Raw genomic sequence first — 18,166 nt, forward strand, 5'->3', positions numbered from 1 at the left:
GCTCAGAATCTGAGCTTGTGGGTGCAGAGACAGAAACCCACAGCCTCCTTCCTGCAAGCACAGGGACCAATTTCCCTCCATTTGGGGTTTAAAGAGATGCCCACACAGCAGTGCCTGAGCTCTGTGTGCCCCTCTGGAGTGCTGTAAGTGCTCAAGGAGCAGCACAGCTTGGTTTTAATTGCATAAGCACACAGCTTGTTCAAACTCCACTCAAGCTCACACTCCAGGATCTGAAGAGGTCTTTGGAGCAGTCACAGCGCCGGATGCATCAGCCTCCTTTGCATGCACACAAGGTGCTTGAAGGCTCCCATCCCTGCCCCTGGGGTACTAATCACAGCATTTCCTTTTATGCTGGTGACTCAAAAAGACCAGCAAATTGCTGGTGTCAGAGTGGTCAGGGAAAGCAAGACAAAAAGTTTGAGCAGCAAGGCTCTGCCAGGATTCGCTGTAAAGCATCGGGTGAGTTTAATCCATCTCCTCTTTATCTTTACAAAGCAGAAGCAGAACATTTCATCAGGGCACCAGGAAGCCACAGCACTGCTGCCAGCCCAGTATCTGCAGGAGGGACCATCGTGTCACACACACAAACACCCATTCCAGTCTGGGCATTTTGGGGTTTTTTGTTTGCACCTGACACGAGCACCCAGCCATACTCATAAGTCAGTCAAAGCATCTGCAGCTTCCACAGGCAAACCCATCAAGTGAGACAAATGGTTCACTTGTTCTCACCATGGTTAATGGCCACGAGGCTGAAATTTCAGTTCATGCCAAGGAATACAATAATCATCGATAAATTCTATCCACAAATAACCACAGAACTCCTGAGCTGTGCTACGGACCAAGAATGGGAAGAAGACTCTTTTATGCCTCAGCTGTTTGTGATCACTCCAACAATCCCAAAATTGGCTCCCTCAGAATTATATTTAATGAGTTATTGCTGTAGCCTAACCCAGAGCAGCTCAGTGGCACGTCATTAGATGTGCAGCCTGACACTGCAGACAGCTGCTCCCACCCGAAATCGCCCATTAGAGCACACGCACTTGTTCAGAGCTGGAGCACCAGGCCAAGAACAACCAGGTACTCAGGTCAGGCACCAGAACCAATAAATACCCTCTAGTCAGGCATGCCTAAGCTGTGAGGAAAGGTTGTTTGTTCAGGGGAGGAAGTCAGCAGGGAGAAGGGAAAGCAAGTCCCTTGTCCCTGCTCAGAAGCATCCCTTTTGTGGGACCACAGCCAAGCTATTGCTTCTTCAAGGACCTGGCCAAAATCCAGCCCTTAAAGAGCATTATCAATGGCGTGTTGTTAGGTGTCCTGAGGAAGAAGATATTACAGAAATATGGGCTATCATTCATTATTGCTGCCAGTTTTATAGGACAGATGTCAGCACAACACAGCCAAGGCCTCGTGTTTCCGATGCCAGCAGGAAAAGCAGGTCAGGCACCCCCCATGCTTGGCACCAGCTGGGGACAAGGCCACCACTGAGGGTGGCCACAGGCAAGAGCTCAAATCTGTGTGATTTTATATCTTTCCCCAAAGTGCTTTTTCTTCCTCCACCTCTCACTGAAGGCCCTGACTGTGCTGTTCCCAGTGAGGTGACTTGGTGCCCACATCTATCTGCTGGCTGCACCCTCGTGTTTTCCCCCAAGCTGCTTCCCCATCAGGGCAGCACTCAGGCTCAGTCTCATGCTGCAAACCATCTGGTACAGGCAGCATCAATCAGCTTCCCTCAGGCAAGGTCTGATTATTAACAGTGGAATTTTCCAAATATTGACTCATTTTAGCCTAAATAATCTCATTCTGTTGTTATTGCCTACAAAGCTGGCTCTGCTTCACCTTCTACAGTACTTCAAAAGTGACTGAGCTGCATCAAAGATATCTCACATGTAACAGCACCAGAAGCAGGTCAGGTTTAGTACAGTCCACCAGCTAGACTGAAACTCCCAGACCCCCATCTGCTGCTGTCAGACAGTGATAGGCATAGATCAATACACTCATTTCTGCACTCTTTTTCCATGACTGCATGCCTACAGCAGTGAGGGAAGCACACACATTGAGCCTTATTGAACTTCAGCATAGATTACAGTGAACACACAAAGTGGCATCTTGTTGCAATATAATATACACATTTCACCCCAGAGGGGTGCAATACAGGGAGTAAAGGTATTTTAAAGCACATATAAATAGGAAATACATCAGACTACTGTACACAGCTCCTTGGAACACAAAGAACAATTTTCCACTTGCTTGCAGCTCCCCATTCTTTGGTCCAACACCTCTTAAAAAAGAAAACCAAACAAAAAAACTCAAAATTTCTTCAAAACATCTCACAAAGAAGCACCACAGAACAAACCCCAAGACTCCCTCTCTCCTGGGTGAACTATTCCTCTGCTCTTCATCAGCTTTGATCATGGGCACCTGGAACCCCCCAGCTCTGAGCTCCTGCTGGGCTGATTGCTCTGAATTGCCATGGTTTCATTAATTTCAACAGATCCCTGATGATAATCAGTGTCAGCTGAGGATGCAGGAGCTGTTCCTGCTATTTGTTTATGAGCCCAGGCAGTGTTTGGGGAGAGCAGATAAAATAAAATGTTATTTTTCTTATTAAGCCTGAATTCAGGAGGGTGGTAGCTACGGTTAACTTGCTTGCAAGCCCAAGGATTTGCTTTGTGATACATTGATTCTACCTCGGAAATTCAGCTGTGAGGTTTAGCATCCATTTACTTAGAACAACTTCAAGGAACAGCAAGCAGGAGGTGGAAGGGGTTTTGGATGTTTTCCTGTTGCTAAGGAAACTTCCTCTGTGGTGGCTCTGTGCTCACCCCAGCTGGGTCACTTGGGCTTTGCTTCTCTGAGTGAGGGGTGAGTCACGGCTGGAGTAAATGCACAAACTTCCTGAGGCATGCCTTTATCGTGTGCCTCCACTCACAAGTGGAAAATAAAGATTATTAGCAGTGGTTCATAATAAAAAGCTCTAGCAAATCTGTATTAATACATTCACTAGTAGTCACATGCTCTATATCACCAATTGTATCTAACCCTTCAAACACATGGGAATTTTTTTTTTTTCCACACACTTTTATGGGTCCTGTCAGCATTAGGGTACATCATGCCAAAAAAGTCTTGATGTCACAACACTTTGAACAACACTGCTTTCTAATTCCCCTCACATGATGCAGCCAAAATCTCAATTACTCAACACCAAAATTTCTGAAACTACCAGTAATAGATTTTTGCAAGTGAGGCACCAGTGGCCAACCTTAGGTTTCAATTTCAATATTGATTCCAAAAGGAGAAAGGAGTGGTTATTATTCTTTACCAAAGCAGTTGGGTGTGCTGACATACAGGATGGTGCTGCTGAAAGAATGTGTCACACACATGACCATTTCATACTTTCTCCCCTGTGTATTTTGTGGTCCCTTTACACCCTTGTGTACCCTGTCTCTGAGAAGCCACCAAAGAAATAACTCCTGGGTTTGCATGTTTGTTTCAGGTTTCTCACATCTTGATTTTGTTTCTGCAAATGGTGATGAGTTTGAAATAGGAGCAGCTGTTTTTAGGCTATCATGAAGTGTGGATATTACAGATGTCCATTACAAGGCTTTTGTTAATGATGAAAGATATTGTGTTGTATAAAAGATTTGTACTTAAGGCTCCATCTGGATAATCATCCAAATGCTTGGTTGAGCTTTCAGAGCCTCATAGGTCTTCAGCCTGACCTGAAGCTGTTCTGATGTGCTCACCAGAAGTCTGAATCCTGCCCTACTCTGCTCCTTCTTGAAGTTCTGGTCAAACCTTTGAGCCAGACAGCAGCAGTTGGTATTTCTTATCTCAGTGTTTTTCTTCAGCAACCTCATGGGTCCCCTAGACTGGGAGATGAGACCATGTGGAAATGGTTTATGCCACACCCATGCAACAACCAGAACACTTTGGGTGTGAAGATTCAATGACAATCCCTCAAAGGCCCTTTCCAAAGTGTAACACAAAGCCCTCAAGTGAACATATGACTTCCTACTCACTGATTATATTTCTAATTATTTTTAAAAAACAATGGCTGATTTCTGAACCAAGCCTTACTGAAGATTTAACAGCTTGGCATTTGAGCCTCAGTAGCTTTGTTTCACTGAATTTTCCCATCCACTCCCTCAATTAGATGTCACCTCCCAACACAGAGCTCCAGGGCCAGCCCTGTGTCATGAAGAGCCAACAGGCAGCATATGGTGACACTGGAAAAAGGCAATAAATTTTCACATGTTGTTTGGCCACTGACTGCAGTTGTACATGGCTCAGAGAGGAATTCTCAGAGCAAGCTCCTCTGCCCTCCTATCAATACCTGAATCAGGCAGGAGGTCATGGGTTGCATCCAGGAGAGCCAGAAAATTGAACCCAAAACCAACCTAAACTCCTTTGCAAACTTCAAGTCATATTCTCCAAAATATGACTTGCTCTAAAGATAATTCCATTTGCTTCAGATTGCTTTAAAAAAGCCTTCACCTAGCTTTGACCTCAAATCCTTCTGTTCCAGTAAGGGCTGAGAGAAGATTGCTCTTTAGGACTCCAGCACTTGTTAATACTCCTAAAGAGATTACTCAAATCTCCTAAACAAATATCAGAATAGATTCTGGATTAAGCTTGGGTGCTAAAATGACCTTGCTGATAAAATCAGCATCATCAAACCTCACAGATTGAAGAGGGAAGCCTTGGATGTAATTTTGACTGGGTAGCTATTATCGTGGTAAGTTATCAGACTGCTCTGCATCTCTCTCCCCCTCTCCCCCTATCTCTAATTCTCTTGTAACATTCCTTGGGAATTGGTACTAGAAGTGTCAGATCTTCCAGGTCCTCATGGGAAAAACAATATACTGAGACAGCCACTGGGGCTATGCACCACCCACTCTTTTCTCTCACTAACACTATTTGCTTTTCCCATTTTGGGTATTTGAGTTGTCTGGTTCGTTTTGGTGTCAGCACGATGCTGGCTTGTGGAGCATCCCAACTCCTGTATTGCTCAAATTGCCATTGACCAGATGTAGATCCAGTTTTGTGCATTTGGTCGGGGATGTTAGTGGACTCTGGGGTCCAGCATGGACCATCTCCTTTGCCTGCCATCTCTGAGTGATTTCCTCTGTTTGCAGATAATTCCCAGAATTATTTACATCCTGTGTCTGTGTGCAGTTTCCTTTCTGTCTCACCTGGGTTTCAGAAATAGTTAGTCCTGCAAAGACTGATGTGGACTTTGGCCTTGAACAGATATTTTCTTGAGGACCAGGAGTGAGTTGGTGAGGCTTGTGTTGAGTATTTTTGTCATTGTGTGGTGGCCAGGAATGAATCCCAGAAATTTTCTCAGGTGATGGGCATTTCCCAAAAGAAAGATCATTGCATCACTCTCAACCTACATCTCTTATGTTGTTATTTTACTGTTCTTCTACAACCCCCTCAGATTTCTGTGCAAAATCTCTAGTGTCTGTAATGGGAAAAAATTTAAATCCAATAAGAATTAACAGGCTATTTAAAAAAAATATTCCTTGGAGGGCAAAGTCCATTACGACTGAAGCATTTGCATTTACTTCCAAATCTCTTTACCCAATTTTCAGTTTAATTTAGTCATTTGCTAATCCTAATTTTCCAGCACTGTGCTTACAATATCTATCTGAATATCATTCATGTGGAAACACATTAAAATTCTGCAAGAGACTGGAACTTACAGCCTCTGAACCCTTGTCACTTTGCTGCTCAACTGTCAACCTGTAGTGGTGGGTCTGAGTCCCTCTCCTCACAATCCTTTAGTCACCAATCCCCTCCTGAGCACTCTGCTCCATTTCACTGGCACTGTTGTCCATCATGGCAAAAGTCCCACCAAACTTCAAGGACACCTAATGCAGGAACACAACTTTTTTCCAAAACATCTCTTCACATGGTATTATTTGGGTTTCCTTTGGTCTTAAATGATTTAATGCGTTTCAATGTTGACAGTGTGGTGTGTCGTGCATAGAAATAGCAAATAACTGCACTGTGTCAAAACACTGGGAACAGTGGATTTGTGCACAGCAGTCAGAACTGAGAAGCTGTGTGTTGTACACCCTTGAATCCCAAGTAAAAGGATGAGTGATCTGGTTTTGTTCCACTGAGCAGGGCTGAGTTCCAACAGGCAGACCCAAAGGCTCTGATCCCATCACACAATCCCAGTTCATCCACTCCAGGTGGAGCTGGGCTGGAATTCACTTCTGGCAAAGAACACCATGCAGGGGAGCATGATGGACCTGGCCCTCTGATCCCAGCTGGGCTCACAGGGATCAAAAGTGTCTGTGAGGACCCCAAGCTGAGGCTGAAAGTGCATCTCCAGATGAGGCAGCTGAGAGACACTTTGTACTCAGTGGTGCTGGCTCCCTTCCCTCCACAGCTGCCTCATTCTCTCTCTTCAGGGGGTTAGATTTCTGTGAGCTAATTTAAGGAGAAAAGCCTCTTTAATCCGGTATCTTACAGACTCAGAGTATGTATATTTTTATATTGTGAATAAAATATGAATATTAAGCTCTTTAGGCAGGGACTTTGTCTTCCGAGATCTCTTCAAAGCCCTTTGCATGCTGCTGGTATTACAGGTGTAAATACTACAATAATATAATACAGTTTGGATCCCAGAGATCACTGGGAATGGGCTCACAAAGTGTATCTCTTTGTTGGACAGAAAAGGCTCAGGAATGTGGAGGATTTTCCCAGAAGTTAGTACTGAGCCTTGACCTGGAAGGGCTCGGGGTCAAGAGCCTGCTTTGATTTAGGTTCCCTCAAGGTTCACAAGGCTCTTCTTGCTTTGGTTCCACCAGCTAGAAAGGGACAGCCCAAGGAACAAAAATAGAGTTTAGCACTCCTTTGAGAAGTGGGCAAGAGCTGTTTAACCCTGCCAGATAACAGCATGTAGTAGCTCAAGGAAGAAAGGGAGAATGAATTCCTTAACCAGATGAAGGCAAAGAGGGGGGAAAGGACTTAAGAAAGTAAAATCTTTGTAGAACAGAATATATTATTAACTGAAAAAGTAATTTAACAGAATAGTAATGTTCTCATACCACTGAGCAAATCTAATACCAACTCTGTAAATTTAATAAAATTGCTGCAAAGGCAGAGAAGTTCAATCTGAAGTGCACTCTTCTGAGGCTGAGGCCAATGCCCATTAAGTACAATAGAAATACTTCATCAGCTTCAACACCAGCCAGATCAGGTGTCCACTGGATTTGGATTGTCAGTGGCTGATATTGTCTCCACAGAGTAATCCACTCAAACCCGCCATGGCGATTAAAGGAACATCTAATTTCCACAACAATACAAGCAAATTCTCAGTGTGGAATAACAACATCCTTTAGATTGGAAAAAGACCTTTAGAATCATCAAGTCCAGCCACTAACCCAGCACTGCTGAGTCAACCACTAAACCTGTCCCTACATGGCTCCTCTACATCTCTTTGAAACCCTTCCAAGGGTGATTATTCAACCACTTCCATGGGCGGCTTGTTCCAGGGCCTGACCATCCTTTTGGTGAAGGAACTTTTAATAAAAGCCATTCTAAACCTCCCCTGGCACAATTTGTGACCATTTCCTCCTGTCTTCTCACTTGTTATTTGGGAGAAGAGACCAACCCTCCCCTTGCTAAAACCCTCTTTGAGCAGATTATAAAAAGCCAGAAATCCCCCCCGCACACAGATCCTTCAGCTTTCTTTTCTTCTGGCTAAACACCCCCAGCTCCCTCAGCTGCTCCTCACAGGACTGGTGCTCCAGGTCCTTTCCAAGCTCCCTTTCCCTTCTCTGGACATGCTGTAGCCCCTCAATGTTTTTCTTGTAGTGAAGGACCCAAAACTGGACACAGCTCCTGACGTGTGGCCTCAGCAGCGCTGAGTACAGGGGGACAATCTCTGCCCTGCTCCTGCTGGCCACACTATTCACAAAGTGAGATGCCATTGGCTTTCTTGGCCCCCTCTGACTCCTGCTTGACCAGGTGATGGCCTGTGTGCCCAGGTCCTTTCCTGCCAGGCATCTTTCCATGCCATAATCCGTGTGGAATTCAGCAGGCTGCAATGTACATGGAAAACTCTGGCCACTCACTGATATTTCACTCAGCTGTCTTGGTTTATCACTTTTTGCAGGTCTCAGCAATGTCTCTTGGTTGAGTGTTCTATTAACTTTTTCACCTCTTATGTCTTAAAAAAGACCAGAAGTAATCTTAATCCCCCTTATCTTGCTGCACTATTATCTTGCTGCATTCCTGGTGCCTTCCCACAGAGGCTTTGTGGAGCTGTTTTTCACCTTAGCCCAAAACTGGCTCGGAGGGAGAGAGTGCAAAGACTTACTTGAACAAACAAGAAATAGAAATTAAAGTCTTAGTTTGTTCCTGATGTTAATTCAGATCAGATTTCAGATCAGATTTGAGTGGGGTTTGTTTTACTGCATTTTAAGAAAAGGGAGCTTTTTTTTTTTTTTTTTTTTGAGGTAGGAGATTGATTCCTGTTAGATCCTCTCTATTGATTAGTCCCTTGGGTGACCCACACATTTGGCTCTGCTGGGACCAGCAATTAACCTAAACCTGTCAACTCTGGAAAGAATGTCACCATGACATCAGTGATGTTCTTTCTCCTGATGAACTCAGGACGACTGTAATGAAAAGAAGGAGGTGTAAAACTGGCAATTGTTTAAATAAAAATGACCAGGAAGAGCAGGTAGAAATTCTACTTCCTTTAGCATGGGATTGAAGTAATTTTGTGGATCATACATCTGGAATAGCTTGCTGTATTAGTAAATGCAGTACAGAAGCTTTCAAGTTCAAAGCAACTTTCTCAGCTTATTGCTTCAGAAAGTGCAGCCCAAAAGCTACTGATCTGTTTGGAGAGATAAGCACCCCACAGAGTTATCAGAATCAATGCAAACACTCAGGCAAAGATTCAATGCAAATAATAAATAAGGTACAGACTTAGAAATGTAAGACTTAAAACTAATTGAAATGCTGACCCAGAGAATAGCTCTTTATGTGCATTTCTTCAAGTACTATTCCAAGAAAGGGGAAAAGAATGCAAAAAGTGGTAGAAGAAATAAGCAACATCTAGAGCAAAGGAGATGGACAAGGGCTAGGAAGTGGTGAAGGCAACACTGGACTCTTTTTTCAATTATTTTTAAGATATAGGAGCTTAAAATGACTTTGTACAAAACAAGGTCTAATTTTGCGCCCATATTCTTTTTTGAGTTCAAGAGAAGTTTTGTCATGGAACCTGATTCTGTTTTGCTGAGCCATTACCACCTGCTTTGGTTGTCTCTGAATCTGCCAGGGAATGAGGATGGGATGGGATGGGATGGGATGGGATGGGATACCAATCTTTGAAGTACATATCAGCCATTTCATCAGTTCAGGATTCCTGCTGATGACTGTGTGGTAGGGTTTGGGCCATGCTTATCCAGAAATCTTGAAATTATTTAAATTCTTCAAGGCCTTATGAATTCCAGGAGCTCCAACTAGACTGTGCTGGGTACAGCAGTAAAGAAAGGCACTGACCCTGGGCAGTAACAGCCAAGAGAACAAATCCCTGTGATGGTGAGACAGAACAGAGAGGGGAGCAGCAGCAAACACCAGGAAAATGGGAAAAAAGAGGGAGATCAGGAGTGACCTCAGGTTGCCATGCACAATATGTAAAAGAAACGGGGAAAATTACACTCTCTTTGACAGAGAACATAATTAAATTGCGGAGCTTCTTGGCAAAAGACCCAGTGAAAGCAACAACAGGAGATGACTTGGGACAAAGACCAGCTCTGAAACCTGCCAAGCACAGATACCAGGAGGGTCTGAGAGGTCCCACAGGCTGCTCACAGCCCTCCTCACAGCTTGGTGCAGGTCCATCCACACCTGCTGCTCCTCACACCCATCCCCAAGCACCCATCAGCAGCTGCTCAGCACTGAATGTGCTGGACCTGGGCTTTCACCCAGCTCCAGGTGGAAGGAGCAGAGGGCAGGCCACAGGCTGATGCAATTCAGCTCCACTGAAATCACACCAGACAGTCCTGGAGCATGGGAAACACCACTGAGTTTCATACAGGGTCCAAAGGACACTTAGGGAAGAAAGACAGAGAGAGGGTCAAAATTCAAAAAAAAACATTTTGATAAAAAAAAACCAAGGCATTGTCAAAATATCAATCAGAAGCCAAGATTTGGCAAGATCTGCTCTTGTTTAACCTTCAGCATGAGATCAGGTCTCAGTCTTTCTATTCTTGGTAACAGCTGATGAACGCAGCGAAACAAGGTATTAATAAACATCTGCCCAGATCTTAGATTAATATGGAGAAGAATTAATGGAGGTCTTAGCACATTCATATTTTCTAATTATGGCAGATGACTTTATTTATAGAAATAATAGAGAGAATGGAAACTGTCACTGACACCATGTCAATATAGGTAACCAAATCCAATCATTTAATTGCATTACACTTGGCCACGGAGTCCCATCAATAAAGGGCCCTCCTTAGGGCAGTTCAGTGGTCACTACATCCTTTATGTTAGAAAGCTATTAGGATTAACTCTATTTTCAATGAATGATGAGGAAAACAAGTCCTCTTGGACATACCTATTCCTGTGTGTCTTTGCTTTGGGGGCAAAGCGAGAGGGGAAGGCCATGGCCCCTTGTGCAGCTGTCTGATTTTCATGCTCATTTCTGGACACACTTTGTTTCCAGTCCCCAGAGCATCCAAAATCAGGGAACAGCACCCAAACCCAGCTCTGTTTCAGCTGTCACTGGCCATGGCTAAGCCAGCTCCTGCAGCAGCTCTGGTTCATGCAGTGCCCCCCTCTCTACTACAATAAAGAATCACCACTGCTTCTGTGGGAACAATAGCACACTACACCACTGAGATAAATAAAGCATAATGTTAAACCTTGATATGTTTACACCTCCTAAGAGAGAGGAGAGAGGTCTATAAAACTCCCACTGAAGGAGCCAGGGCTGTTCAGTTCATTTGCAGCTTGAGAGGTAAACTTTACAGCCTGTTTGTATTGGGATGTGCTGGCACTGGTCTTAGAGAGCTGTTGGGGTTTAAGAAGGTTTTGGACTGAGTTTCTTGAGGGTTTAAAGTACATTTCATAATGTTCAATTTAGACAGGTAGCCAGGGAAGTTTGGATCTTGTGTCCCAGGGGCAGGGAAAAGTAAAACAAGGCTACAATTATGGTGCCAGGTGGTTTGTCACACCCAAAGCATTGCTAGTAATTTTGCTCCTTCCACATTGAAGGAGATCTGGAGTGATGCTGAAAAGCTGAGAAAGTCCTCTAGTTCTCTCCTGTTCTTCCAAAATGTGTTTCCTAATCAGGTCTGGTCCTCTGAAGCTATCAGTCTGAATTAATGAAAACAGAGCAAGGGAATGGCATAATTTCTATTAATTATAGAGGCAGGTTTGTGCAATAAACAGAATTCATATCCCTACAGTGCTGCTTAAGTACCTATAATTCAGCTGCCCTGCTCACAAGTGCAGCATCTTCTTCACGTTGCTTTACAAATTGGCAAACCTGGAGCCAGCAGCTGTGTGCAGGGGGGTGACATTTAGTTTAACTGCAGGGAATCTGATCTGCTGAGATCCACGGGTGGTCTTCCAAGTGCTGCTTTTTGCTGGGACTGAGCTGCATCTCCCAAATTAAGTGCTCCTAGATCAGCTTAATGTTTTTCATAGAAGTGAAAATACAGACAGGGAATAGTATCAGTTACTTATTGCAACTGCTGATGCTCTTCCAAGTGCTGCCAAGGTAACACTTGGGGGATGCCCTTTCAAAGATGAGCAGAAAGGGGGGTCAGGGCACTGCTGGAGCCAGCCTGACCTTCCAGCTCAGCCAGGTGGTTTGTATTTACAGCAGGGACATGGAATAGGAACCCACACATGGATATCTTTGCTCAGTGACCCACACCCCACAGGAATTTATTCTGTGCATCCAAATCTGCAATGTGCTGTCTCCTAGTCAGCCCTTCCTCTCCACTGCCACTCTTGGGGTCCTCTGGGGGGTCTGGCAGCAGCAATGGGCTGGATGAGCATCCTCTGTCACATCAAACCTGGGAAAACAGAGCCTCAGGAGGACCTGGCTGCTGAAACCACTGCTGCTCTAGCTCTGGAGAAGCAAGTGAGAGCTTTGGAAGTGGTGATAGACAAAAAAAGCAAAGCTCCTGGGAGCATAAAGGGAAGCTGGAAAGGTGCAGAGCAATAGCCATTTTTGTTCCATTCCTGCTTTCTACTTTCCAGATTAAACAAACTTTGCTTTTCTCTGCACTGAGAAGAAGCAAACTGCTGCTTCCCAGTCAGCAAATGTGTTTGACAGCAGAACTCCTGCTGCAAGCCCAGAACTCTGCACCAGCAAACTGGTCTGACTGGGGAGCACTCTGGCAAATGAAAGACTCCAGCAGCAACGTTTCCCAGCCCTTTTAATGTGCCAATAGCAGACAATTTTGGGTGAAAACGTGTTTTGGTAGCAAATGACTCCACCATGCTGCAGAAAAAAAAACCAAACAAACAACAAAAAGACACTTCTCTGAGCTGTAGTGCAAAAGGTTGATTTTTTAAAATCAACTACTCACAGGGCTGCTGGTGTTACATTTTAAGCATCTGACTCAGGCAGTCAAGTGGAAAGGTGATAAAATCCTTGACTTTGATTGAATTTCCATTGTGGCAAAATGTAAAAATAAATACAAACACTATGAAGAAATTAAAAAAAAAAGCTACTATTGGACAAAATGTTCCACATCATTTTTTTAAAATCTGTACAGATACTGAAAAAAAAATCTCTTTTCTGCCTCACATGAAGGTCAAAAATCAGCTTTCAAGCATTCCTTCAACAGGCATTATGTTTAAATACTGAACTGCCTGCCTGTTTAAGGAGTGTATTTCTTCAATTACATCCAACATTAGTGCAGCTGTTAGGATTTCCCAAAGGATCACTGCAAACTGAAGAAAAGCCTTTGTTGTGGTGCTGACAGGCTCTGTGGCATTGCTCTGGCCCTTTGCTTGCTTCTGCATTCAGCTGCTGACCTCACAGGTGTAAATAAGAAGAAAATCAAGTAGCCAGTCTCTTCTGAGTACATATCAAAGAGCACTGAAATGATGGACTTCATTAAGCTTCTACAGAAGCTTAAAAAGAAGAATTTTTAAAAAGCAGCTCTACTGTAAGGAAGAGAAGCAAGCATGGGTGAAAGTTAAAATACAATAAAAATTCAGTTGCTGATAATATTTACTCTTATTGAATTACCACTATGAAACCAAGAAGGGATAAAAGCCCTCTGAACACATTTGGAGGAAGACTACCAGCTTTTATTTTCAGGTAGTATCCTGAGAATATCTCCATGTGAAAACCATTTTTGGTTATATTTCCCTTAGCAGCCTCCTCAGTCACAAGCTCTGCTGTAAAGCACCTTTAGAATGGAAATGGTCTTCAGGATTTCAAGGTCAATGTGACCACACAGCTTTTCTGCATTTTGATTCAAATGTAATCCACATGATTACTGGGGCTCAGAGATTCTTAGAAGAGATGGAGGCAGGAAGAACGTCCATAGAAACATCAATCTGGCTGAAAATTACCATGTAATTGTTAAAGTGTCCTAAGGAGCAGAGAATAGACAAACACACATGTTGTGATTTTCAGCATCTATCTCTTTGTTTCATTAATGGCAGTATCAAATGATTAGTAAAAGCCTTTTGCTGTTTGGGAGAAGGTGGGTGGAGGCTGGCCAAGGGATGGACACCTTAGAGACAAAAGCCAGGGAAGGTGAGATGGTGCAGGCTGTACCTGTGGCAATTATTTGAACAACTCCCATCTGTGTGGCACTGGAGGACAGGGGCAAGCTGCTGCTCTGGGCAGGTCTCCTGTGTGTCTCAGTGCACATTTTAGCAGACAGAATCTGGTTTTAATCTCCCCTGTGACACTTGGTGTGTTAGGACAGTGATTTCTGCCTTGGTGCTGATGGTTCCTGCCATTCAGTGACTCCCAGTGGCCAGCAGCACAGCCCATGGCAAAGCCAGCAGTGTGTGGGGTCACTGACCCCAGGGGGTGACACAGGGCTCTCCAGCCTGGGAGTGGCCCCAGGACAGAGGTGGGATGTTCCTCTGGCTGTGACTCCGTGGTGGTGAGGAATGTTGAGGCTGCAGCACAAGAACCACGTCCCATTTTGGGAGGTCCTTTGCACTCTGGGTGCTGGACCCAACAGACAAACAAACTTCCCTGAGCCTGGGAGAGGGGCTGGTGCTGCTGGAGAAACAGGGGAGCTTTTCCCTAAGGAAGGTACATGTGTGGACCTCACACATCCACACACAAGGACATGTGGCCTGTCCTGGACACTGCCCCTGGGTAAAGCTGTAGGAGGGGGTAAGAAGAAACCCTCCCCTCCCTGAGCTGCCCATGCACAGCCTTGAGGTGCTCCCCAGCAGCAGTGGGGACCAGGATGGTGCTGAAATAACAGGATTTGGAGAGTTTGGAGACCTGGATGGGGACCTTTCATGGATCTGCAGCCTGCCCTGGTCAGCACAGCCAGAAAGGCTGTCAGGTGAACTCACTTGTGGAGAAGAAGTTGTTCAGTGCCAGACTTCTCACTGACTCTCCCTGAAAGTCAATTCTCTCTGGGTATCCTGCACTGGAACTCCAGTACTGAGACAGATATCTTCCCAGGAGCTATTACAAAATAACTTCCCACAAATGGCCCAGCAACCCAAAATCTATCCCTGCCTTCTGACAATTTCAGTGTGTTGCCAGCTCACAGCTTTGCTGCCACCAATTCCTTAAGGCAGTTTTGCCCAGCACTGTTGAAAAGGAAAACACTCACTGTGCCCCAGGGGAAATGAAGCATGGAAGTCCCGTTATCACTGACAGAAGTTTTGTCTCTAATCCCCCATCTGCTCTTCTGAATGCTAACCTACAGTGCTGGCACATCAACTTCAGTGATAAATAAGGATTCCAAGCAGGAAGCGACAAAATATTAGTCAGATAGGCTGGTGGTATCTGCAAAAATGTGGTGTGGATGCCCATGTTCCACAGAAGAGAAATTACAGGACAAAATAATGTTGCTACATTACACTAATCAAGAGAAAATGCTGTCACAGAATAGGACAAAGTAATGGTCAAAACCAGATTTATGTATCATTTTACCTTTAAGATATATAGGACCCTGCATAGTTCCTCCTCCCTGTTCTTATTGCTATTTGTGTTTAGCAGGTGAATAAAATAGCACAAGAAGCAAGAAATCTGTGAGGAGAGTAATAAGGTGATGCATAGTGTTAACTTGCTTGTTTTGGAAATATCCATTTATCTTGGTTAAATAGAAACTTGGCCCAAGTACTAAGCCGAGTAATCATGATTAGGGGGAGAAAAAGACATTCAGCTCCTTGGAAACTCAGTACTTTTAAACAGTAATAGCACTGCAGTGACACTGTTTGAAGCTGGATGCTTGCAGTAATTAATATAGATTATTGTCATGTGAGGAATGGAAGCATCTGTGACTGTTCCTACCATTGCTTTCATTTCCAGACCAGTTATAAGACCAAAAATACAGGAGGTTTTGGTTCCATGGACGTGGCCCTTTCACTGTTTAGCATGCTCCACTGCCCTCAGAGAGCAGCAGAGATTTTGTTCTCATTTTTGGTTCAAAACTGCATTGCATTGAAGGCATATGCACATTCATCTGTCTTAGAGAGACTTTGCTTTTGTTCTTTCTCACTATCTTTTTTCCTGACTCTAAAGAAAAATTTGTTTTATGCTAAAAATTATACTACAAGGACACCTCTGTAGAGATTGATAACTCCTGAGCTGTCATTTACCAAAGAGGCTGAATCTGCATCTCTACCACCCAGCCTACCAGGCACTGACTCCTCTGCAGAGCAGGTGCTTTAGAGTTCACTCTGATTTTTGACCTCGTGGCTGGGGCAGCACTGGGCTAAGCCCAGTCATCAGCCTCATCTCAGCAGTCAATCAACTCCTCAGCTCACCAGATTTCCCATCCACCCCATACCAGCTGCCTTGTGCACCTCACTACTGCCTTGCTGCAGTATGCTGCTGCTCCTGCTCTCTCCTGTGCATCACTGCTCTCTCTTGGGCTGGGATCCCTGTCTTTCTAACACTCTGCCTTCATGTGACCCACTCAGTTTCTAACTTTCTCCCCTGCCTTGCTCATCAGGCTGGATTTGATTGTGTTAACCACAAATGTCTCCACTAGAAAGGCTTCCTTCTTCTGGCACTGGAAATGGTTCTCTGGGGCATGTGGCTGCCCAGGAGGAATTGGGGTTTTGCATTGTTCTTCCAATCAGCCAGCTGGCTTCTGTCCCTAAAATGTGGCTTGGACATCCTTACCATCACCCCTCAGACTATCACAGAAGATACCTGGTCATACATGAGCAGATGTCCCCAGCTGGTAAGCATGAGCTGTGTTTAGAGGTCATTAGAAATATGATTTCCATGTTATGCCCAAGAGCTTTTCTATTTTGCTATCAATAGTAGAACTACTCAATGGAGAGAGCTCCCTTCCATTGAATTATTATCTTAGTGTTGAGCTCATTGTTAAAACAACAGCTCCTCACCACCAATCAGCAAAAAGCAATCAGGCAAAGCAAACAGGGATCTCCAGAGGACAAGGGTGTGAGTTCAAAGGTCCACAGAGTTGTAGCCATGTTGCACAGGACTTAGACTCAATGGCCAACAGGCAGCTGCACCTACAGAATTCCATTTTAAAAAATAAGGACTTAAAAATTTAAAATTATGTGAAAACTATGTGAAATGTGTGCAGGGAAAAAAAATATGTCTGGAGCTTTTCTACAGCACTTGGGCACAAAATTTTGTTTTGTGAATCTGAGCAATTTATCATATTCAACTAAGAGGGCTACAGATGGTGAAGTTTGTGTTCTGAAAGGATGACAAGCCACTGCAGAGTGCTTATGATGTCAATTTTACCCTTTTGTAATAAGACAAAGAGGAAAGATGCTCATGAGAGCCAAGCTGGGTGTTTGTTTCTAGCAGAGAGTTGCTTATTTCACAACTCCATGACTCAATATCAGTCATATTGGATATTCCAGCTGCCTTTCTCCATCAAGCCCTTTCCTTAGCTTCAAGGGAGACAGGAACTTTCTACCCAGAGTCTCCCATAACCAGGTTTCTAAGCTGATGTGTCAGGACTATTCACAACCTCCCTTTAGACATTCCCCTGCATTCAGAGGTCCCCAGCAGGTCCAAGAGAGCACATGTGGTGGAACACCACTGCCAGTCAGATGGAGAAACACACCCCAGCTCCTCCTGTTCCTCCAACCCAGCAGCTTCTGACATTTAGAGCTCAATTATCTGTTCCTTGCATATGTCAGCAGATTTAATACAACATTTTTTCACTGACAGACGGAGAAATTAAACCAGCATCACACAGCTAAGTGACTTCCATGAATTTCCAGGTCACACTGGCAGGGCTGATCCAGCACTCCCAGTCCTCTTCCCTGGTCAATTTTTTGAATCAGATCTTTTAGAAACTTGCCTGCACAAGCACAGTGCAAAAGTGGTTGTCTGCAGTGGTGAAGGAGCTTCACACCAAAACCCAGAGCAGAGAGCCAACCTGCTTGCTGGGTGAGCAGTGCAGGCTGGAGCTCTTGTCTGGGCCAGGGATGATGCCAGGGAAGAGCTGTTGTAAATGATGTCCTTGCTCTGCTGAGTCTCTGTGTCACCCCTGCACCTTTTCAGGTGTCTCTGGGCAGTGGTCTTTGATAAGATGTGACAGGAGGAGCTGCAGCAGTGGCTTTGTGCTGGGGCTCACTGCCCATCCCTCAGCAGCACAGGGGTCTGGCCAGCTCTGCTCTGCTAGATCATAAAAATTAACAAGACTAAGAGCAGACTGCTGTATTTTACCACAGAAAATAAAGTCAAACAACAGCTAAAACTGGGGAGGGAGGAGGGAAAGGGGAGCACAGAAGACAGACCAAAGGCAGCAGAAGAGTTGTATTTATTTTCTAATCCTATCTCTTTTAGTGTCTGTGATGAGCGCTGTAACTAAAGGAATCTAACTGAATTAGAATTTCAATATGTCCTGAGCAGATTGGAGCTGTTTCCATTCATGAGCAGCACGTCCCAGCTGTAATTGCCTGCTTGCTTATCCACATAGCTCTTTACAGCTAATCCAAATGCAGACTCAAAAATAAATAGTGCCAGAGT

General features: G+C 44.4%; 1 protein-coding gene across 8 annotated transcripts in view; it reads left to right on the top strand.

Moving 5' to 3' along the window:
• The window catches only part of LOC103815302 (calcium-activated potassium channel subunit beta-2), a 129,807-nt gene that overhangs the window by 86,701 nt on the left and 24,940 nt on the right, over positions 1–18,166 (top strand). The window contains exon 1 of one of the 8 annotated variants that reach the window (XM_050977860.1): positions 4,620–4,732. The exons of the other annotated variants lie outside the window; for them this stretch is intronic. The gene's annotated coding sequence lies outside the window, so the exon portion shown is untranslated. Of the gene's footprint in view, positions 1–4,619; positions 4,733–18,166 lie in introns of those variants that run through there. 8 annotated transcript variants of the gene reach the window in all.

The sequence above is a fragment of the Serinus canaria genome, chromosome 9 (genome assembly GCF_022539315.1).
Source record: "Serinus canaria isolate serCan28SL12 chromosome 9, serCan2020, whole genome shotgun sequence".
In the NCBI taxonomy this organism is placed as follows: Eukaryota; Metazoa; Chordata; class Aves; order Passeriformes; family Fringillidae; genus Serinus; species Serinus canaria.